The sequence below is a fragment of the Oreochromis niloticus genome, linkage group LG5 (genome assembly GCF_001858045.2).
Source record: "Oreochromis niloticus isolate F11D_XX linkage group LG5, O_niloticus_UMD_NMBU, whole genome shotgun sequence".
NCBI lineage: Eukaryota > Metazoa > Chordata > Actinopteri > Cichliformes > Cichlidae > Oreochromis > Oreochromis niloticus.
The window spans coordinates 11,932,597-11,957,007 of NC_031970.2; the positions used below are offsets into that span (position 1 = coordinate 11,932,597).

General features: G+C 38.6%; 1 long non-coding RNA gene across 9 annotated transcripts; it reads left to right on the plus strand.

The window, feature by feature from the left end:
• Positions 1-390: 390 nt before the first annotated feature.
• Positions 391-24,362, plus strand: LOC106098429 (protein SSUH2 homolog). Of its 9 annotated transcripts, XR_002062203.2 has the most exons (17): positions 391-800; positions 897-1,090; positions 6,443-6,609; positions 8,963-8,987; positions 9,093-9,189; positions 11,648-11,728; positions 14,077-14,157; positions 14,233-14,308; positions 14,392-14,521; positions 15,457-15,517; positions 15,939-16,060; positions 16,730-16,792; positions 16,880-16,956; positions 19,137-19,229; positions 20,663-20,768; positions 21,025-21,132; positions 21,832-24,362. It is a non-coding gene; the product is annotated as a protein SSUH2 homolog (long non-coding RNA). The 9 variants fall into 9 exon arrangements; XR_002062202.2 differs by having other exon boundaries at positions 391-1,090; XR_002062207.2 differs by having other exon boundaries at positions 393-1,090; positions 9,082-9,189.
• The last annotated feature ends 49 nt before the right edge of the window (positions 24,363-24,411 follow it).

A 24,411-nucleotide genomic window follows, 5' to 3' on the forward strand; every position in this document is an offset into this window, starting at 1 on the left:
AGGATGCATGTGGCCACTGTGCCATCACCTCCTCCTGGACTGTCACTTGGTTTTTGAAACCAGAGATGTCAACAATTAGAAAATGGAGTGCTAGACAGCTTAGTTAACAAGCTAAATCCACAAGATATGTAGCTACAAGATAGAGTGTACTCCTTTCAGACAACAATCAGTGCAACTGGAAATTTAAAAGCCTCCAACACACAAGTGTCGAACTCCAGGCCTCAAGGGCCGGTGTCCTGCAGGTTTTAGATGTGTCCTTGATCCAACACAGCTGATTTAAATGGCTAAATTACCTCCTCAACATGTCTTGAAGTTCTCCAGAGGCCTGGTAATGAACTAATCATTTCATTCAGTTGTGTTGACCCAGGGTCATATCTAAAACCTGCAGGACACCGGCCCTCGAGGCCTGGAGTTTGACACCCCTGCAAACATGGTGAAAAAGTCCATTTCAGTGACTTGAATAAGAAGAGGTGTGGCATGAAAACAGATACCAGATATTGCCTGTGTTGGTACACCTCAACTTTGAGCCCTAAAATTAAAAAGGATTTTTTTTAATCATCCATTCAACATGAATGGGGGACAAAACCATTTTAAGTGCCATTCTCCAAATTCGCTTCTTAATGCCTGAAATTTGATCGGAATTTGGCACTTCTGCTTTCCCATCTAATATAAGCTGCTAACATTAGCAATTTCAGCTAACTAGCGTAGGCCAAGCACTGGCGCATCATAAACTAACATTAACTAACATTTTGTTGAGTTACAGGTTCAATTTGAGAAAGCAAAGGACACACACACACAGTGTACGCAGTTTTTTATTTGATTTCAGAGTATACAATTTAATTTATTTTGAAATATACTACTCTAATATTCTCACCCGATTTACTCTTTCCCCCCAGTTAAAACCTTTTCTCTGCAGGAGACCCAGGGATCAAATCTGTGTTTCACTTCACATAAACACACTGTCAGGCCTCCTGGATATTTACTGTTGTCTTGGTGAGCTGTGGCCCATTGAAGAAGAGTTTGTTTACTGAGAGGTCGCCATGACGACACAGTCACATCTTGACATCTCTGTATGGTTGACAAAAAGCAGGTGAGTGTTTGGGATGTTGACTTTTTATGGGATTGAACCTAACATCTACCTGCTGGGAACACATAGTACTTACAGCAACTCCTAGTATCCACTGTTAAAATCTGAATGTTGTGAGCACAAATAAGACACAGACTACTGCAAATGAAGGATTATGGATATGCAACCAACACGGATGTACCTGCATGCAAGCCTCCAAGAAAATATATGATTGACTGGTTGAAAAGCAGGTTGTAGAGGAGAGAGAGCAACAACAAAGACAAAGACACATGAGAAAAATAATATTTTACTTCAGGAGCTAATTTAACGGTCCAGTTGTCTCGCATATTGTTGACACTGCCCCCTGGTGACAGTACACAGCTACTACACATAGACAACGGCCTGAAAAGCTCTAAAACCATTTTACATCACGGGCCACATACAGCACACTTTGATCATAAGTTGGGTTGTTTTTCTACATGATAAATAAAAAGCTGCTGTGACAAAGCAATAAATCTGTCAGCAGGGTTGGGGTTAATCTTTGGACTTGTATTGTAATAAATAAATAAAATTACAGAAATAGTTCTGGTAGCTAATTGCCCAGACTGTCCAGTTTGTTGTTGTTGTTTTTCTTCTTCTTTTTTTAACTGTAGTCATAAAAATAAATTATACAGTAGAAAGTGAAGAGAAACTTTTCTGTTTTTCAAAAAGTTACAAAGGTTTTATTATAGCTAAGCATTTTGCAGTTATATAATTTGTGAAAGTTGAAACTTCTTTGAAATTGAATAGCAGAAATTACGCTTTTTTGTCAGAGGTTGTTTTCTTTAGGGGGGAGGGGGGGACCAACAAAAAACAGTGGCCGACAACACTGTACATAACAGTAGACTGCTAATAAGCAAGCAAATAATGCAGAAAATAGAGATTTTTGATTGAAAAATGGTCTCGAAGCAAACAGAGAGAGCTATGCAGGAAGTGCGCTTTTATCGTGGTGGAATTCAGGGAATTCATTACAATGTTTTTCAAATGTGAAGTGTAGTTTTGGTCTTCTTTTGCTGCTGGTTCACACTTGGTGTTTACATCTTTTTGCAGAATCTGTTTACTCGGATTTTAATTGTTTGCTGTTTTAGCTGTTCGGTGGTTGTTGAAATTGTTTTGTGAGCTTTTAGCTGATATTCTGACATTTCTGTGGATACCACACATGTCTATATTTAAATAACAGATCCAGCAGTATATCTTGTTAAACCAGATGTTCTCCCTCTCTCCTCTGGTACAGAGATTGGGGTTCAGCAGGTTAACTGTTTATTGCTTAATTACTTTGAGTAGTATGAAAAGCCATTAGGAAGTTTTTTATAAGTAGGAAAAGCTGAAAACTTATGAAAATACAGTTAAAAGTCCAAAATTGATTGTGGTGAGCAGCAGATCAAGCAAATTAAGAATTAAAAATGGCTTCAAGCGCACATTCAGGCCTGTGAGACTCATTTAAACACCGAGCCATGGCTCTGTGCTACATGCACACATTTCTGCATCTCTGCTATTCAAAGCAGGGCTGAAGATTCGGTTCCCAGATACTGACAGGCCATTAATAATTGACATATGAAATTATCATGCGGGATGGACATGATTCTATTGACACCCGTGAACTTCACTGTCTCAGCGACATATATTCAACTCCTTTAATCAGGTTTTACTGTAAGATTTACTAAAAGATTTAAGCTTAAAAAATAAAGCTTAAAAATGAGGTTGCTACACATTGTCATACTTCTAGATATTGGCCATTGAAAGGAAGGTTTTAGTTATATTTTTTAACTGTAACTCATGCAAAGCTAGTGGTGTTCCAGAATAGAATGATGGCACTGGAGTAGGTCATTTTGTCATGCCAAAGGCAATTTTCATTGATTCAGTTCAAGTCAATTCAGTTTTATTTATACAGCACCAAATCACAACAACAGTCACCTCTAGTTGCTTTATACCATAAGGTAAAGACCCTATGACCAAGCACTTTCATAGTAGGAAGGAAAAACTCCCATTTAACTGTCTCGGGGAGGGAGGTGCTCTGCAGCAAACAGCTGGAGGGTGAAGGGAAGGAAAAACAAGAGAGCGAAGAGGTGAGGAGAGGGGAGAAGAAGTTATGGGTGCATCACATGAAGTCCTGAAGCATAGCCATACGACGCTGTTATTCAAATTTTCCTTTGGCTACAATCCTGCAAAATATAACTAGTGTTCAAAAAACATTATTACAAAAAGAAAAAACAGTCTTTAGCAGCATAACTAAAGGATGGGTTCAGGGTCACCTAATTCCTAACTATAAGCTTTATCAAAAAGTAAAGCTTTGAGTCGATCTTAAATGTAGAGAGGGTGTCTGTTTCCTGACAGCTGGTTCCACAGACGAGGGGCGTGAAAGCTGAAAGTTCTGCCTCCTTTCTTCTTTTATAAACTCTAGAAACCAGAAGAAAGTCTGTAGTCTGACAGCACAGAAAATATGGTACTATGAGGTATGTAAGATATGATGAGGACTGATTATTCATAACTTTGTATCATGCCGCACATCATGAATGTGTAGCACTTTATGTTTAGTGCTTGTGTTTGGTGCTATTAAGCACCAAACACAAGTTTGAGTTTTTACTGCTTATCCTGGTGTAAAATGCTATTGAGTCACTGCTGAGGTATTTCACTCAAAGCTAAAGATCACAGACTGCTGGTGATGCTCAAAGAAAAGTAAGACTAATGAACCAGTCACTAAAAAATTCACAGAATTGAAGCCGACATGCTGTGAAATAACATCAAGCAGGTTTCCATCAGCAGCAGTTTATCTGGAACCCACATCGACAGAGTGGTCGTCCCAGTTTTTCCCGATCAAATATCCTATCTGTTTATTGATCAGGCATTCCAGTGACATACATTTACACAAATACACACACTCACTCACACACTGCAGCTGTACAGGGACAGTAGATGGAGGAGGGCTGTTGAACATTGATTTGATGAGGGTAATGGAAAGAATGCATGACTCTGCTCAACCCGGATGACACATACACACACTCATGCTCCCAGGCGCGCACACACACACACACAATGAGGTGTAAACATCCTCTCAGTGGAGGAGGACCAGACTCTGAGCTGTGAGTTCAACTCCCTCCTGAATCTGTTATGAATAGAAACTTTTTTTAAAGAAAAATTCACCCTTAATGTTTCCTCTGAGTAGAACAAACTTTAAAGTGACCTATTATGCTTATATCGAGCGCCATCAGTTTTTATTCCTAAATTCTAGTAGAGAAACACGTGGCTATAGGACGAATATTCCCTCTCATTTACATTGTACAGAACCAACAGTAGACAAAAACTGTCCAAAACTTAAGCACTTAGAGTATCCTGAAGCTTAAGATTTTCACTCAGAGAATACGTGTGCATGTACTTTTTTCAGCTGCTCCCTTTAGTGGTCACTACAGTGGATCATCTGCCTCCATCTTACCTATTCCCAGCATCCTTGCCTGTCACACCAACATTCCCCATGTCCTCCTTCACTACATCTGTGGTCTTCCTCTTTTCCGCCTGCCTGGCAGCTCCATATTTAACATTCTTTGCCCAATATATCCACTATCCCTCCTCTGCACACATCCAAACCATCTTAGCCTTCCCTATTTAACTTTGTCTCCAAAATCCTCAACCTGAGCTGACCCTCTGCCGCTGATGTACTTGTTCTAATCTTATCCATCCTGGTCACTCCCAATGAAAATCTTAGTTAATGTTTGATTTGGCAAAGATGTTATGCCGGATGCCATTCCTGATGCAACCTTCCTGAATTATCTAGTCTTGGGACCGGCACTTAAAGTACACTGTCTTGCGTCCCTCCCCGTAGCTAGCTTATTACTTGTACTTGCACTGATGTCATTATTTAAAGCTTTGGTCATGTTTAAGAGAAGTGTCTACCAGTAGACACTTATCTTTGTACTTACACTTGTAACAGGAGAAATCCCAAGCATGCATAATAGGTCCACCAGCAAAAACAGATGACGCCCACATAAGGAGTCAGCCAGAGTGACAGAGGCTGAAACAGTGCAGCCAACCAGCAGACCACATATTATGTCTCAAGTGTCTTAATATTGTTTTTGCACTTATCATTTGGGTGGGTTACATCTACTTATTTCGGTTTAGGAAAGCAAAATATTTTTGGGTCACAGTCTAAACCCTACATACCGAAATGTTGCCAAAAGGCATCCAGTGTGTTAACATGCGGCTAAGGCATCCGGACTTTATAGTCTCTGATGAGCTATGATGAGTAAAATAGTCTCTGTTCAGTCCTTTGTTCTTTTACCTGTAAAATCATGAAACACTCTACATGGCTAATTGCTGAGCAACAGACAAACTTGAATGTCACAGACTGAGAGAAACCCTCTGTGGGTCTAACTGCACCTTAACACGCCGCCACTGACCTCAGGCTTATTCTTAATACCATTTCAAACATTTCAGCCCCTTTGAGGTGCGTTTGATTTACCGACATGGAGTACAGAAGAGAGAAAATCAAGCACCCGCCTATGTTTATTTAAACTGAACAGTTTCCACTCTGTATGTGTCCATGTCTCTGGTTCAGTGTGCAGACATCAGTCCTGTAACTCTGCCTCTTTATTCACAGTGACACGACCAAGATCTAGAGGAATGTAAACTGACTGCAGTTTAGCTTCATGATACTATGGCTCCACCTGCTGGCTGATTGTTGTTTGCAAAAGACCTTCCTGCTGTTTTCTTTAAAGGTGTAGTCAGCCATTTTTTGAGTTTATTTAAAAGAAAAAAAAGTTTTGTAATTACTTCTAGCAAACTGATGACATACAGTTAAACCAGTTCCTGGAACCTGCCATATTGCCCTGCCCCTACATCTTTTTTTTTTCACCTGTCCAGCAGTTGTAGCAAACAGAATCATGGTCTGGATGCTTTGTTGTGCCAAACGTATTTACTTTCCCAAGAGGAGCACCATAGTCTTTTTAATTTTTTTGTTTAATTTATCTATTTTATTCTATTATTCATGTTATTATCTGTGTGGATATTATGTTGGAGCAGACAGGGAATAAAGGCCAGATTGGCAAAAGATAGAGGACAACGGAATAATAGGGGGGGAAAGGGGGATGGAAAAAAGGACAGAAAAGAAGGGGATGACAAAAACAGGCATGCAGGGTTTTCAACTGCTGCATCTGTAACAAAGCACACTCAAATGATACACAGCACCTGAAAGACAAAACAGATGGAGGTACACAAATATAAAGTTTTTCTTTGTGTGTGAGAGTGAGTGAGACAGAGGATGTGAGTGAGTATAAGTGTTTGTCATGAAATGTACTTCATAAATGAGGGTGAGAGACTACAACAATGCACTCATGCCGCCCCAAGGGAGCCAGAGACGGACAGAGAAAGACCCAGAAGAAACCGGACGCCCACTGACCCCAAGAAAGCTGAAGATCTGAGGCCACATGTCCTGATGACAAACATGTGTCCACTCCAGGGAAGCCAAGGGAAAGGGAGGTCCCAGACGTCTTGATGCATGCTAAATCATCCAGGTAAGGAAATGCCAAAAAGTTGATTCTGTTCATCTGGACGTGGTGTTTTCAGAGGGAGAAACGTTTCATCACTCATCCAAGTGACTTCTTCAGTCTCAGCTGACTGCAGGTTTCCCCAACCTTATAAAAAGTTCATTGCACAATGACTGAAACTAGCCCACTGAATGAACAATGGGCTGTGAGGTCAGTTCCTTGATCAATAATCAATCATTAATCAGTCCGTCCCAGATGGAGCTCCCACAGCAAAGCGCACGAGTGCCAGGGGACTACAGGCAGCGGGCAACCGACCCTGCGGCGAGCCAAGGATAGGGCCCCAGACCCCAGGCCCCCAAGAACCCCCCAACACAGCTGGTTATAACTTAACATTATGTCAGCTAATGTTAGACTCGAGTGTCCTAAAAACAACACTTGATAAATAGTTTGACTACATTTTCACACAGTAGGACAGTTTATTAACTAAGTGTCAAATCCAACCGTGTTAGATCCACTTCAAAAACATTTTCAATAATGTTGGCTAACAGCAGCTAACAAACAGCATCGCATACCAACAGAAAAGTTCAGGATATCCTCAACAAGTATGAAGTAGAACTGTGTCCTTGACTGGTATTGGACTCCTTTTAAAACGTTTTAGAGCCTCCTCCAGAGTAAATAGATTAGCATGACTCACCTGGCATATCGAGGTAAACAGTGGACTGACAACCTGTCCAGACCTAAAAAAAAAATAAAATAAAATAAATGATAGGACAGATCTGAGGCACCCGAGTTTTTGCGGTGACTCGGGGGTAAAAACGTATATTACTGCAAAATATTTATGTGACACCCATCTGATTTTTTTTAAATTTTCTTATTTATTGTTAAGTGTTGATATTTTTCAAATATGTTTTAAAAAATGTGTGTTTTTTTTCCTTTTTTTGGTTGGACAGGGCTGTTATTCAGTCCAGTTTTTTTTTTTTGTTTTTTTTTGTTTTTTTTTCCTACAACAGCCATTATAGCTACAGGCAGTAAAAATTAGAAATCAATGGACTGCAGTTTGTAATCTTGTGACTTCTATTGGTAAGATTTTACACACTTTAACTTTAAACTGAAAAAATAGTGCATTTCTCTTTAAATACACGAGTTTTTAAAAGAAATATACTAACAAAAAAGTCAGATTTATTTTATATTTTAATTCTTCCACAATATGTTCATTCATATATGGCCTCTCAGCTTTGCTTTTCTGCATTTGGTGCAAATGCAAAAGAAAAACATGTTGAAGATGTCCCACAGTTAGGAAGTGGATCTAATTGTAATAATTGTAGTAATTATTCCTCTCATCCCGTTTAACATATAATTTCTTTCTTTGTTTCTTTCTTTTTTTCTGTTATTTCCTTTCCTACCACCGCCTTTGCCACTGATGTAGTGTAAAGGCGGTAACTTGCCCTATATCCTGCAGACACACCGAACACGTCGCGTTTTTGCGTTAAATTCGTCCTCAAAAAGCGGACGATGATCTGGTCCCGATGTTCCCAAGCCAGGAAAGGAAGAGACGGAGATTCTGGGTTCATCAGATTCTCAGAGAAAGCATTTTATGTTTTGACCCAGGAGCTGAAACTGCACGATGGCCGCTTTTGTACATATTTCAAGATGTCAGTGGGCCAGTTTAAGCTCTTGTTAGCAGAGTTGGGACCACACCGGAGCAGGTAGAGAAATAATTTCAAAGTGAGCAGTGTTTAGCTGTGTGCCTGTGGTAAAATAGTTTGTTTTGTTTGCTATTTTTACTATTAAAATGATTTTACTATTTCTCTTTCATTGTATATTCAGTAAAGACACGCGATTTGAGCTATGCTGGTTGCTAAATGAAGTGTTCTGATTGGTCAGATCTGTTTATTCAGATTCGAAACATCGGAAAAATCGAACTTGGTCGGTGTGAACAGCTGCATGAAGAATAGATGAGTCCGAAAAAATACTTTCACGCACGAAATATTCTTACAGATTTTACGTGTGAAAGGGCCTTAAGCAGGTGAGGCAGTGGGGAAGAAAAGTCCAACATGGAGGGGGGGGAGAGGATGCGAGGGCGGGTTATGAGAAATGACTCTCCAGGAACGCCGGGGCCGCCTACTGACCTGAGAACAATTTCACTTGAATAGAAAAGCTGTACAAACATGTCTGGATAAGAAAAAAACAGCTTCTGACACGTGACATGTTGGTATGTTAGCAACCCAGTAGAGGCAGGGCTTCATTTCCTTTCTGTTTTCACAGAGGAAACACAGTAGAAAACAGAGCAGCTATTTGTTCTCTTTGACCCAATATCAATTTTTCAGATAGACTAAGAATAGTTTTTAATTCTGTTTTTATATTTATTCTTTATCCTCAGACCTCTACCCACCACCAGTCTGCAGGTAAGAGAATAGAAATGACAGCAGTCCTTTAAACATTAGTTTATTGATTAAGATATTTGATATAGGGGCTGATACAAAGAGGTCCTAATTACAGGTATTTCGAAGGTTGTGAAGCGGAGTGAAATTAACGGATCCTGTGTGGTTACCATAAAACCGAGCTGGTCTCCTGTGTGGTTGATCTGCAGCAGAATGAACAGCGCAGGTAAGAAGTCAAATAGCAGGACACAACAGTCACCCTGCACACACACCGAGTCCATGCAGGACACAAGAAGGATGCAGGGATGAGCTGCTGGTGTTCGGAGCGAGCGAATATGTTCCAGCAAATATGTTCAAATTAATGCAAGGTGCATTTTTAAGATTCCTTTTAAGTTTTTTTTATTCTAAATTAAATAAGCTGCTGCTTAGACGTCTGTTAAATGGGAACCTGATATCTTTTAATCTGTCAATTGCATCTTTGGGTTTTTATTTTTTCTCTGGGATTTATTTGTGCATGAACAGCTTTACTTATAAACAGAGGTTGACTTAAGTCCTGAAAGAAATTATAACTATATTTTTCATAGATGGATATACCTGTTTTTTCTAAAAAAAATAAATAAATAAATAAATAAACTTTTTTTTTTAAAGGATGCTGTTAAAATTTAGTCAAAAGGGCGTTTCTTCTTATGTCGACTGCCAGCTGTAGCACCTCATTCAATTTTAATATAGCTATTGATATGGATGGATAATTGATATGGATTAGTTTATGCATTTTATTGGGTTGTAAATTCTCTTACACTGTAACATTTATCTTTTGGATGGTGGCACAAAGATGAAAGAATGTGAGAGACAGGGAAAAGCTGGGTGAAAATGGATGAGGAAATGGGTGGCTGTGGCTCAGGTGGTAGAGCAGATCAGCTACTGATCGGAAGGTTGGTGGTTCGATCCTTGGCGTCCTCAGTCTGCATGCTAAATATCCTTGGGCAAGATACTAACCCCAAGTTGCCCTCCGATGCGTTCATCGGAGTATGAATGTGTGTGAATGTAGTTTAGTTTGCACTTGTGTTTAGAAGTGCTTGTATGAGTGAGTGCGAATGGGTGAATGAGGCATGTAGTATACAGCACTTTGAGTACTCTGGGAGAGTAGAAAAGCGCTGTATAAGAATCAGACCATTTACCAAAAAGAAACAAACATTGGCCAAATTCAACATCAAAGTTATAATGCCAAAGTATCTTCTGTTTTACCTGCATTCCAGCAACCTGAGCAAGGACTAAGCCACCTATTATAGATAAGAAGCAATCATGAGCTACCGCTCTGAAGTGTTCTTGTTCCAACACGTAGAAGGGGAAATAGGAGCGAGCTAGCCACAACCACAAAAGCTGAAGCTTTTTAAAGCATCCAGATTTTTTTAAAATGGCAAAATTGTTAACAGCTGTACATAGCATGACCCTGACACCCAAGGACCTGGATATTCTTGGTCCTAGTTATAGCTACTTGAGTAAATCTAGACAAGTACTTTAAGATTTGGCAGCTGATCAAAGTCTGATGAGCCTTATCAGCTCAATTCAAACGCACAAACAAACAAACAAGCATTGTAGCTAAAAGTTTGATTTTCTAAGCTATTTAATCCATTGATTAACAAAACATAACACATTTGCTGAAAGTGCATTAAACTGTACTTCTTCTTTATCGATTCAATTTCAAACCTACTGAAATTGGGTTGAAATTGTTTTTAACATGGGAACAGAACAATGCTGCCCAGAACTAGCAGGACTGGTTGATGGTTACATTAAAACAATTTTTAGGCAACCAGGCTTTTGAAAATGTCAAAGCACACAAGTCACAGAGACATGCTGATCTCTGAAAGCGACCCAGACATAGCTTATCTTATTAACAGAAATAATTCCATATCTTCATATCTTTGGCATTGCTTGGATCCAGATATACTGGGTCCTCATTACAGACAACTCAATCAGTTAAGACCTCTGCCTCTAACTGACACCTGACTAGGTGAGGTACTCCAGGAATATCCCACTGTGAGGAACCCCCAGGGCAGACCCAGGACTCGCTGGAGAGATTATATCTCTCGGCTGACTTGCGAGTGTCTCAATGTCCTCCGGGATGAGCTGGGGTGAGGGAGGTCTGGGTTTCTCTGCTCAAACTGCTGCTTCAGTGACCAAAACCCAGAAAAACTGCAGAAAATATATGCATGGAAGGATGGATAAGCTAAGACAGATTCTTGAAAATTAGGCAGTCCATCAAAGTAACAAATGAGATTGATGCCTCTGATAAGGGAAAAAAGAATAATTCCCTCTGGAAGGGGAGACCCCTAACCCTTTAAGCAAAAACATCAACTATCAGAAGTTCATTTTTAAAATGACGTTTTAGGGTTCAGATGAGTTTCTGTCATCTAACTGTTTACATTCGTTGATTTTTTGGTTTTTTGTTTTGACCAGAAATCCACAAAAATAAAAACAATATCATATCATTATTATGTTATTAAGCAAGACGCAATGTTTCTGTAGATGTTTCATCTTTAATTATCCCAAAAAAATCTAAATATGAAAGCTTTGGTTTTAGGGCGTCTCAGAAGGTTAGCACTGACAACTGACCAAATAAATAAATAAAACTTTGTTTCTCTCTGTGTTAGTTTGAATGGTTTGTTTCTTTTTTTTTATTCCAGCTGCATATTCCCCTCTCATGCCCACCTCAGCCAACACTTTCAGCAGTGTCCCATTCTATGAAGGCAATGTGTCTGCAGGAGGTAAGAAAAGCCCAACTCCTCCCATTCATGTTGTTACATTAACCTAACCTGCTTTTTTATAGCCTGTTTTATAACTTGAAAGTCTTTCATCATTGCTGGACGAGGGTTCCTCGTTTTGAATTTCTTATATTCCCCGTTTAGTTCCTTGATTATTTAGTATTTTCCCCTTGCGTCTTTGCCCTCTGTCTCTCTCTCTCTGTCTGTGTTTTTATAGGTTGTGTGAGTTCTTGTGTCTTGTTTCCTCCTTGTGTTTCCTCCTTTTTTCTATTGGCTGCCATGTTTATCCATGTTTCCCCATTCAATCATGTCTCTGTGTCTGTCTGCGTCTCTGTGAGTGTTCCCGTTATTTACGGTTTTACTTTTCCTGTCTCTGTGCGCCATGTTTTGTTTTACTTCTCTTACTCCGAAGGTACCTCGTCTCATGTGTTATGTCTAGCTTTTCGTCCTCTGTCTCGTTGTGTGTGATTGGCCCCAGCTGTGTTCCCCATGTGTTTTCTGAAAAAATATAATATAAAAAAAATATATTAAAAAAAATAAAGGGGGTCAAATTTTAATATCAGAAGTAAAATGAGGCGCATTACAATATTCTGTCACCATTTTTGGGTGTCATGTAACATGCTTGTTTTAATTTTACTGGAACAGCTGCAAGTGTGGTTCAGGTTTTCACAGTCTGAGGGAACTACTAAAAGTCTGAGACTTTGAGAGTTTTTTAGTTGTTTAAAATGGGGCTTAGGGGCTGTCTGTGGATCTTCTTGTTGTATCATTGTGTGATGAAAATAAATGTCTATAATACTTAAAAGGAAAGAAAAGAAAGAAAGTAAAAGAATCCCCAACTTAAAATGTTTACTCTAAAACTCTAGGAGCTCAGGGGGGTAACATTAGCGTGGGCAGATACCTCTTTCATTTGCACCAAAAATTCCTTTGTGCAGGTTCAGGTTTGTTCAGCTGTCCACATAGTGTAATTCTATAGAAATTTGTCATGTTCCATCTTGTCACTGTTTAACCAGTTTGATGAATGAGTCTTCTGAAAAAGGATGCAACTATGACATGTGATACTTTTCCTTCTAATTCATGTAACCAAAATTAGTCCTTTATAAGTGAGGTTTTGACTGAAACAAAGTCTGTTAGTTGTAAAAAGCTTACAAAAACACCTGTACTTCTTGTTTATTAAGCAGTTTCTCTCGTATACAAACAAGAAGAAGAAAAAATCCCCTTTGAGTTTAAAATTATGCTAGTTTACTCTAAATTGTGTGGAAAAACAAAATAAGCATTGGAACCAAACTGTCAGGAACATTGGCAAGTTTAGAACCTTTTAGAAGGGGAAACTGTCAGGCAAATGTAGTCTTAACACTCTTAATAATAACATATTTTAGTATTATTTGGCATCTTCTGTTGTTATCTAAGTCAAATTGTCCTTGGCGACAGGTCAGAGGGAAAACAGATTTAAATGTCCAGTGTCCTTGATACTGAGCGTTTCCACAGTGAGGTTTATCATCAATAAACAAATAAACAATAAATAATCAATAAATAAAACTTAGGTTGATAATGAAAGGAAGGAGAGGAAGAAGTCATTTCATGACACAAATCACTGGTCTGAAATTACAGGGTTATTACCGTGACTTAAAAAGTGTCTGGTTTCATGTATTTGTTTTCTAAATATTGTTATAAATGTTAGCTAACATGGGCTAGATTGCTAGAGCTCATGAGCTAATTTTAGTTTTCTGAGCCATTATTCTGCTGGCATGTCAGTAGTTGCCAGCCAAGGAACTGATTTCCCTCATTATGTTAGTTTGTTAGCGTTTCCTGTTCTGACTGGGCTTCATTATTTTTTTAAAGTACATTTTTGACTGAGAGACATGATTCTTTATCAACTTTTTTTCCCCATAGATGGATATATATATTTTTCTAAAATAAATAATTGAAAAATAAAAAATAAATAGAAAGGCAGAAATCTGTGCGAAGATGGCAAAAAAGAAAAAAAAATTAAACTGGGCATGTGGCCAAAGTCAACTAGTCAACACTGTACTTATAATGCCAAGGTAGCTTCTGTTTTGCCCGCATTCACCGATGCATGAAAGTGTGTTATACTGTTATATCAAATGTCACCTTTTTCACAAATTGGATATTTTGTTTGTTTTAGGCCAAGCTTAGTTAAAGCCGGCTTTTCTGTTTTCAACTTTTAGTTCATCGTGTTAGCTGAACGAGGTTCGTGGTATAGGGCCCAGACCGCCTAAGCTGCTCTGTTGGAACTTTAGTTTGAACCAAAAAATAAGGCTACTCATGTTTTCCATGTTGAAGTTCATCCAAGATATTGGTTTCACTGGTTTGTTTCTTCTTGTTTGTTCAAGCTATGTACCCACCTGTCATGGCCCCCCAAGCCAACATGTTTGGAAATGTCCCAGGCTATGAAGGCACTGTGCCAGGAGGAGGTAAGAAAAGCCTGCTTCACATAATTCCTCACATTAATGCTGTTGCTGGTATTTGAAAATTTGTCATTGATGCAGGAGGTTTCCTGCCCCCTCCCATGCCCATGGAGCCGGTAGCCCCACCCCAACCCGGCCCTGAAAATCCTGAATGGAGGTACGACATATTACCTGCATCTCTCAGCTGCTCATCAACCAGTAGAATATTCTGGTTTAACACAGAGTTTATGTGTTTTGTAGCATCCCCTCTCTGTCTGAGGATGAGGCTCGTACGGCATTCAAGGAATTTGTGTCGTCTCATTGCTGCTACGGTGACGCTCCGGTCACTCAGGGAGTCATCACCTCCATGGAGCCATTCAACACCTTTAGAGTGATTAAATGTTCCCGTTTTTATAATGCTGTCACCATCAGTGATGCTGAGGACTCAGTTACCTCCATATCTGCCTTTACTATCTTGATGAGTCTGTTGCAGAGCTCTGGTTTGAGCTGCTTTTATTCATAGTTTTCCAAACATTTGACCAACGGACATAATTGAATGATAATGAACTGTTGAAAATAAACATGTGTAATGACTTTGTTTTTCCTCAAAAACTTGAGGGCTTTTAGTAAATGTCCAGACCTGCTGAAGTAGTAGTTTGCCAGGACTTTTCATCACATCCTCAAAACTGTTGCAAGAAGCTCAAAGAAAAGGCCACCGCAGTTTTACCACACAATTTGTTATGCAGTAATATGATGCCCAGTTATATGAACCCAAATTGGAAATACATTGCATGTTACAAATTTAAACACATTGTGTGCAGGATTTAATAGGTTTTAAAAGAGTGACTTTGATAGAGATCTGCATAGCTGTAAACTGATATCCGCTACAGTACTTCTACCTACATATTTATGCTTACAACAACTATCTCACTTCTAGACTTTTAACAGGGAGAGTGAAAATAGTTCTTGTTATGCAATATTTTCACCCCTACTTATCTCCATCTTACACTTATTTTGATAATAAGGTGTTTCCTGATTTTCTGACATGTGCATTAATACAACTTCTTCCTGATCCAGAAACAGACTGAAGGCTCATATACTAAGAGTATAGTGAGCAGTGTTATTACAATCATTGTTATTTAATCATAACGCCTGTAACATGTGTCTGACACAACAAATATACTTTTATTTTAACATGTCCAGCTTTTTTGATGCATTGAAATGTATGTTTCACTTTCACTCTGATGTGAAATATAGAGAAATTACCACAGTAATGTTATCAGCAAATCCAGTTTCTCTCAGTAAAGTCTGTTTTTTGTTCCTTAGTATCGTCTGGAGACATTCACTGAGTCCAGGTCAACTGAGTGGGCCCACAAACCACATGAAGGTAAACACACATTTTCATTTTAGCCATTAAAATGTCCATTTTCATTTGTTTCCTTGAGCCACCATGTTCTGTTATTATAGAGCAAGGCTGGATGCTTTTTAATCTGATGGTAAAGCTTTTGTTGTTTCCTGTTACCAAACCACATTTTTCACTTTGTTCTTGACCACACTGAAAGTTTATGGTCTTGTGAGGGATTAAAAACAATAGTGTGATACTCAGAGCCTCTTACGAATCAAACTCCAGAACAACTGATTAATAAATAGTGTTTTACCTGAAAGAGTTCAAGCTGGAAACACTTACTTTGGTTTTCATAACAAATGCCTCTTTTATTGATCCTTGCGTAAACCTACTGACAATGCAGTAACTTATTATACTAGTAGTTTATTGACTGTCATTTTCTGTGATCTCATGTATTTAAAAGGTGAGCCTGCTGACTTTTACGCCCAGCCCGCTCCACGACCATGGGAGGTCCAGGCCACACCCCCCAAACTTTTCAGTGACCATACAGAGAAGGTCCGGGTGCCCTACACGTCCTCCGTCAAGGTGACTGAATAACAAAAGCTATCTGTCAAAGTGCTGGGTTACCTGCAGTTTAGTTCTGAGCTTTAAGCTTGAAGATATATATACATAAAGAATTAGGATATTTAGGAACAGGAAAGCTATCAGGTAACATTGAAAATATGTCAGAAGCCGTTTGTGGATTAAAGCTGTTTGTCAAATTTGAAAATGTTCATGTTTCACAGGGCCTTGTAAAGATGTTCCCTGGGTTGCCCGTGTGGCTCAAGGGCTTCTGAAAGGGATGCAATGGTTCTTCAAGGCATTTCAGTTGGGTTTTAAAAGTTTTAGATTTTTGTGGATCTCTCTAAAAAGACTTTAGCATTCCAAGACGCTTTTATGCTGCTGAGGAGCCTTTGGAGTTTAAATTCCTAAAAATCTTTCAGGGGACTTTTTGGGCCCTGGGTACCTGAGATTCTTCAAGGGATCCTTGAAATCTGTGAAGATTTGAGTTCCTGAATGAGCTGGTTGCTAACATAGCATGAGGTGTCAGTGCTATAGTCACGTGTAGTTTTCAATTTAGCTTGAGCTCTAATTAGAAGTTAAACTATGAACACAAACTGTGTGCGAGGAATCTAAGGAGAACTCCCCATCAGTGCGATTCTGAAAAGTTTTTATCTTTTGCTCATTTTTGACTTTTTTTGTGTTTGTGTTTAGGAATGCCACACATGCCATGCAGCAGGTACTGAGCAATGCAGGGAGTGCAGTGGAAGTGGAAAAGTAAGGAAACTCTCAATAGTAAATAATAAGACATGAAAAGTCTGATCAAGGTACAATGAAAACATTTGCGTATTTGTGTCGTTGTAGAAAACTTGCCCAGTGTGTAATGGTGCGGCAAAGTCCGATCCAGCCTGCACTCACTGTAATGGCACAGGCAAAGACAGGTACTCAATGGTCACACAAACTGAAATTAAAACAGACAACACACCAGTTTCACAGCTTACATTTTGTATTATCTTCATCTACCTCTTTCTTTTTACACATGCAAACTAATAATGATATGTAAAATTAAACAATTACATTTGAAATGACTCAGTGTAAATAAATTTTGATCAGACCTCCTATTCTTTTTTTTTAATGTTGGCAAGCAAGTACAAGAATTGTCACCTGAAATTCATAAATTTTAGATTATGATTGTTTTGAATTTGTGTTTTCAAATAATTTATTCACTATTAACATTTTAAAGTCAAAACCACAGCTTAATATATTGCATTTTGATTAGATCATATTTGCATGAAAATGCTGGGGTTGTGAACATGTAGAAAATAATGTCAGTAGGGATTGTTGGCCCCTAGGTGAATTTCTATTAATAAATCTGTTCGGACACCCCTGCACTATACTATGGAGCCTCTACCTCATGTTTTCCCCTTCAGATACAGGTGATCCAATCAAACGCAACAATACAGACAGTTTATACCCCACTTCCACTTAGAACTATTTGGTGAGCTGTGCAAAGTAGATATCTACTTATCAGACTCAGAAAACAGCCAGCTGGGATGATGACGGACTTTTACTCTATACAGGGAATGACGTGACTCTGTTACATGTATTGAGCAGAGCATGAGACTTTCAGAGTTTGAGGGTTTATAAATGTAACGTTTGTCCTGTAAAGCATCCATGGGACACAGGTGTGGGGACAGCAATACTTTTATTAATACTGTGGTTTTAGGTTCACTGGGACACAGTCACTCCTGCTCTCTGCTGTCACGTCCGCTCTTCCGCCTCCGACTGTCACTGCGAACATATAAAGAGTGACAATCACCTTCACTTCTCAGCACACCTGTTCACCCCGCCCCTGCGTCGCCCCTCCTCTGCAGCCGGCCAGAGACCACACCCACGCCACAATAAACTTGTGGGAAAAAAAAAATTGGCTTTATAACATGTTTGTCAGCATTATGGACTGCAAGTTCTAACGTGAATAATGCACTGAATTACAGTCAGTTAACGGCTAAGCTTTTCACTCAGGCATTCGTCTGGTCCTCTCTGTTGACCGATCACAATAGCTGTTTATTTAGTAACATCTGAAGTAGTGGTGCTGCAGGGGTTAATGTTACTTGGAATGGATTCAGACAACCCTTACTCACACACACACACACACACACACACACACACACACACACACACAGAGTCATGTCATCAGTACTGTCATGGGACAGTGTCAGTTTTTTTCAGCTGGTTTGAGACACCTCTGGGAGGCTTGCAATGCCCTGCAGCATGTTTTCCTGGGCTACTTGTGTGTTCGTCATTTCCTCAGAACCTACCAAAGTCATAACCTTTAGCCTACTTTTTTTCCTGATCAGTTTTTCTCTTTTTCAAGAGTCCACCAAATAAATCACTTTTTTTCTTTTTCAGCATGTCCATTCATTTTCTGCTTAACTCTCTGCTCATGTCCTCAATGGTGCTTTCTCTGTAGACTTTCTTTTACTCAAATTAAAAGCAGAAGTAGAAGTGTTCCAAAAGCAAGAAAAGCCTCATTAAACAAATGTTTTTATATATGAATGTTTTATAAAATGAAGGGTTTAACAATTTAAAGATTGAAATAATATACTGTTGTTGCTATTTGTTGCTTCAGGGACAGTCTTCTATCTGACGCTACAGACTAACCTGATGACCTGTCTGCTCCCATCTGCCATCTAGTCATCCCACAATAACTGGGACAACCTTTTGTAAAAAGTAAACCTCATCTGGCCAATAAATATGAGCAAAGGAAGAAATCGGTCAAAAAATGTTCAGGAGGATGTGAAATCATCAGTTACTTTTATTCATTTAACAAAAATTTAAAAATACATTTGTTATTTAAAGTCTTTTATGTGTGTATCCTGGTTGAAGATAGGCAGCAATATTGACAAAATAAGCATACACATATCGACAAAATAAACAAATATCAGATTTTTAAAAATTAAAACAAAATCTATAGAAATGAGAATGGTCAAGACTGAGTCAAACATATTTAAATGATTTTATTCACTTCAATGTGGACTTTAGTAACAAAGAAAAAATTGAAACAAAATTGTATCTGTGTAAGTAACCAAAAATAATGAGTCATATGTCTGTGTGTGTTTAGGTGTACAAAGTGTGATGGTAGGGGGAAAAAGCAATGTGAAACCTGTAAAGGAAAACGTCAACTGCTGACCTACATTGAGCTAAAAGTGGAGTGGTGAGTACAAGTACAACAGTGTTTCAGTGTTCCTATATTTCCTGTATAAAGATTGGGTTCTTCAAGTGTGTTTTAGGTGTCATTTGGAAAATTCAAATGGTCCTGGAGGAGGTTGCAGAAGTATATAAAGACACTTAATTTGAACTCAATCTAACTCCTTTAAAGGGTTTAAATTTGTTTCTCATGCCCTTGAAGCTAATTTTATGCCACATGTCCTGGGTACTTGCAGAGTCCATTAAGGATACTTGAGGTTCTGTTTGAGGTCTGTTTGTTTTGACAGATATCCATGAATTGTGTAGAGGAAAAATGGTACATGGAGAAGTTTTACAGGGCTTTAAAAAGTCAACACAAATTAGATGGTTCTTGTTTTTTTTCAACCGTAAATATTTTTTGAGGTACTTCCACTGAAATTTTAGAAAACATTAATATCTTCCACAGACTACTGATGGGGTCCAGTCCTTAAGCATAATACACGAGCCCTGCACAAGGTTTTAGTTGTACTTGAGGAATAACCAGTTTATGAAAACAAAGCTTTTGTCTTTCAGTGACAGAGTTGCTTGAAGGCTTAACAGGCCCATATATTTCTGCAGATATATGACATACAGTATAATCAGATTTGAAAAATCAAATAAGGAAACAGAGAAGAAATTGCACATGGTCTTTGTTTCATTTTTATTATCAGTAAAAGTATGTATCATGTAAAATATGTGAGGATTAGCATTAAATTTGAAAGCCATATCTGAATGATAATAAAAAAAATTCTTGATCAGTGGACAGCCCGTTATTATTAACAACAGAGATTTATCTAATGTAATTTATGCAGAAATTGAGAAAATTCAGGAGGTTTCATGAACATTCAAAGCACTGCTACAAATACATTATTTTCAGTGGTGCGGTGGCTTGCACTGCGTCACAGCAGGAAGATCCTGAGTTCAACTCCATCATCAGGTTAGGGCCTTTCTGTGTGGAGTGGAGTGTTTTCTGTGGGTACTGAGGCCTCCTCCCACAGTCCAGAGACATGCAGTTAGTGGGGTTAGGTTAAGTGGTGATTCTAAATTGCCCTTAGGTGTGAACGGTTGTCTGTCTCTCTGTGTTAGAACTGCAGCAGACTAGCGGCCTGTCCAAGGTGTATCCCGGCTCTTCCCCTATGCTTGAATAGGTCCCAGCACTCACCCAACCCTGATAAGGATAAGAGGAAGAGAATAAATGTTTTTTTGGGTGATGCTTTGGTGCCCTCTAGTTAATAAAAATCAAAATTACATGCTGCGAGTTTAAACTGAAAACAGTAGAAACTTGATTGGTTAAAACTTGAACTGATTGATTCATGTAATGTTGTATTCATCAGGATGTAAAGTGTGTGTTATATCTGTATTATATTTTACATTTGATATAGACAGCATGAATATAGTTCATATCTGTGTATTTGTGTTTAGGAAAAACCATGTGGAAGCTCATCTGGTGGAGCAGAGCTGTGGTCTGAAGAGTGATAAGCTAAGCTCAGTGAAAGGGAAGGAGCTGTTCAAGAACAGCCAGAACCTGGTAAACACACACAAATACCAACATTTTATACAAAAAAACTACATCTCAGTGGTTTCACACAGTCGTTTGGAATGTTGTATTCTACGTTTGTAATGTTAAAATGGTGAAATAATCTTCATAAATTAAACATAAAGCCACTGCAGGAACTCACCTCAGACAGGTGTAGTTGAGGTAAATGTAAAGGAAAGGTTGGGGAGAAGGAAAAGACATTGCTGCGGTTAGCTGTGTGAATTGAACTCTGTCTTTCTTCTCTCAGGCCTACCCACTGCTTGGGTTTCCAAACCCAGCAGTCTCTCAGGCCTCTGAGCGTCTGATCAAAGAACATCAAACTAAGAATGGCCAAACCTCCAGGATTCTGCAGCAGGTAGGCCGACACACAGCTCAAAAGAAAAATTAGGAACCATCTTCTCCAGAGTGTGGAAGGAAAGAAAGCAGCTATCCTTGTTCCTTCAGCAGTTAATTCTAGTTGAAATATAATGGATTCAAACTGAAATTCCATTATTTGTAGTTGAAGCAGCAAGGAAAATGTGCAAAGTTTCCCTTAGACTTCTCTTTTGAGTCTATAGGCTATAGTGTAGTCTCCCCCAGTGGCCAGCCTGTGCTGGTGTGCCTGTGTTACTCTGCAGTTTATTGCTTTGCTCTGCAAAGTATTTCATTTAACTGATTCCTCAGTTAGTCAATGGAAAAATCAATAGACTGTTCAATTACTAAAGTAATCGACTGCTACAGAAGCTCGAGAGATAAGGTGTCCTGTAAAGATAACTAAAGCCATCTTGAATGATTTGATGGTGGTTGAAGAGTTAGTTGTTATATAAACACTCAAAAAGGGGAATTAATTGTTGGAATTTTTGTTAAAGAAAAGGACATAAAGGTTTGAAGCTGGTCAATTGAAGATTAACACAAATCTGAAATGTGGCTAAGAAAAGTGCTCATTACTAGATTTCCTTTACTCTTGCTTTCAGTCAATGCTAAGCTAAGCTAAAGTATTCTGACTCAAGCTAACGTGCTCTGATACAGTTGAAAGTTTTCCTTTAATATAATTCCCTCCATCTCTCTCTTTCAGAGGCAGACAGTCGAGCTGATCCCCATCACTCAGGTGAACTACAAGTGGAAAGACAAGAGCTACGTGTACTACGTGTACGGCAACGAGCGCAAAGTCAGTGCTGACGACTACCCAGAGACCTGCTGCTGCGTCATCCTGTAGACTCACAAATACACACAGCTGAAAGCAATTAAACATGTACTCATTCTTCTCTTTTTTCTAACATCAGCCTTCCTTTTTCCATAATGATGATTTCATTTATTAGGGTAAGAAAAGCAATCCAACCATACCTGTGTTAAAAATAATAGAATGTAATGTTCTGTTCAGCATTTTATTAAAATAAAAAAAATAAAGATAAAAACACTATACTGACAGTTAAAGTTGGTGCTGGTAGTGTCACATCATGAACAATTTACTGTAATTGATGGAAACATGAATTCTGCTCTCTACCATAAAATTCAGAAGCAGAATGTCCAGCCATCACTTTGCGTTGTGAAGCTCAAGCACACTTGGCTTATGCAGCAGGACAATGTCTGAAATACGATAGAGTCCACCTCTGACTGGTAAAAAAAAAAAATAGATAAAGAACAAAAAGTGAAGGTTTTAGAGTGACCTAGGAAAAGTTTGGACTTATATCAGATTGCAATTTTTGCCGTGGCTGAATTTAAACAATTCTACAAATAAGAGCGGGCTATTATTCCTCTACATCGATATGAAAGAGTCATGGCCAGTTATCACAAATGTCTGACTGCAGTTTTTGCTGCCAAGGGTGGCAGAACCTCTTATTAAGTTTAGGTTTAGCGGCAACTGCTTTTTACCCCTTAAGCGTAGAAGGCTGATGGGGTGTCGTTGTCACTCCACCAGCCAGGCATGTGGTCGGGTGGTGTGGACACCCAAGTTTGTGAATGCAATAACTCAAGAACAAGGCACTGTAATATCTTGAAAATCGCAATTCTTCATTAATCCCTGAGGAAGTTATATAAACACCTGCACCACCAGGAATTGAACCCAGGGCACAAGAGTGGTAACCTTGTATTATGCCACTACACAAGCAAAATAAGCTCGGCCTGACACCATACCGTGCATCTACTAGGAAACTGAGGGTTAGCACTGGCGGCTGCCAGTATTTTTCACGTAGTATCAGGTAGGTTTGGTTAACATTTTTCCCTTTATAAATGAAATCATCAATTAAAAAGTGTATTTTGTGTTTTCTCTGGTTATCTTTGTGTAGAATTAAAATTTGTTTGATTTGAAACATTAAAGTATGACACATATGTTAAGAAGTAAGAAATCAGGAAGGGGGCAAATACTTTTTCACAACACTCTAAGTGGTCAAGCTAAAGGAATAATTGTGATATTTAACATCTTATAATCCTTCATTTAGAGCTACTGTATCCATACAACCCAGTCTCATAGGAAAACATATAACAGACACGCCGGTCCACTGCATCCATTTCACACTTTGCTTCTCCAAACAGTGAAACGGACAGGCATGCAGAAGTTGCATCACCAGCAGGGGTAGCTAATATATTAAAGCCACAAAGTCAGTAGTGAACAAAAAACGTATGATGTACATTCCAGTGTCCTTAATCACCAGAAATGATTAAGCAGGGCAGATAATAATATATATTTATATATGTAAATAGGTTATTAATGTCTGTTTAAACGCTTTCCTGTGATTATTTTCATGTTGGCTTGAAATAAAATATCTCCCTCCGCTGTTACTGCAACTTACTGCAAGTTCTGTCATACTTGTCATACTTTGGAGATATCAGATGAAGATGATTCAAATTTTTACAGGGACTTAAGGACATTTTAATTTTTTTATATAATAGAGAATTAAGAATATAATATGTAACTTCACACGATATTTATAGCAAGTCGCTTTAAAAACACTGCAGCACTTTGTGAAGGTGGCTACATTTGGGCTGGGTTTATTTGTTTTCACATTTACAATAACAGGAAATGTTTACTGTTGGTGATTTTTGTAATATAATGATGTTGCCAATCAAACTACTAGCCTGTAGTTACCAATTGCTGTACACTTACTTACTCTTCCTTACTGCCCACTTAATTTCACTTCCTGTGGAAGGTTTTTGCTATGCTCTGAAGGCAAAAACCAGCCTCGTGTGCCACTAACTGAAGGTGTTTCTGTGTTACCGAAGAGTTTACTCCAAACATGTGCCAGTATGTGCCACTATAGCGTCTTCAGTATTACAAGAAAACATCATATTTCATATCATAACCTTTTATCTATCTAAAACTTTCAAAAACAATGACGTGCTGCTTTCTGTATGTGTGCCTTCAACTTTAAACAATGTGTGATTAAATGTTTCCTTTAGAAAAAAATCTGACTAATCACAGTTGAAAGGTGAAATAAAAACATGAGATGATTGCATTAGCCTGTGTTAACCTCTTAATATGTACCTTATGTGTTCCATTTAATATACTATCTACAGCCCTGTTCTCTTTTGCTGCTTATGTGATTCTGACATGAAAGTGCTTGGTTTAGGATCACAGAATAGTAAAATGTTTTGCCAGCAGAAAAACAGAATCAAATAATAAAGCTTTGTCTTTGAAACTATATTACTGATGCTCATC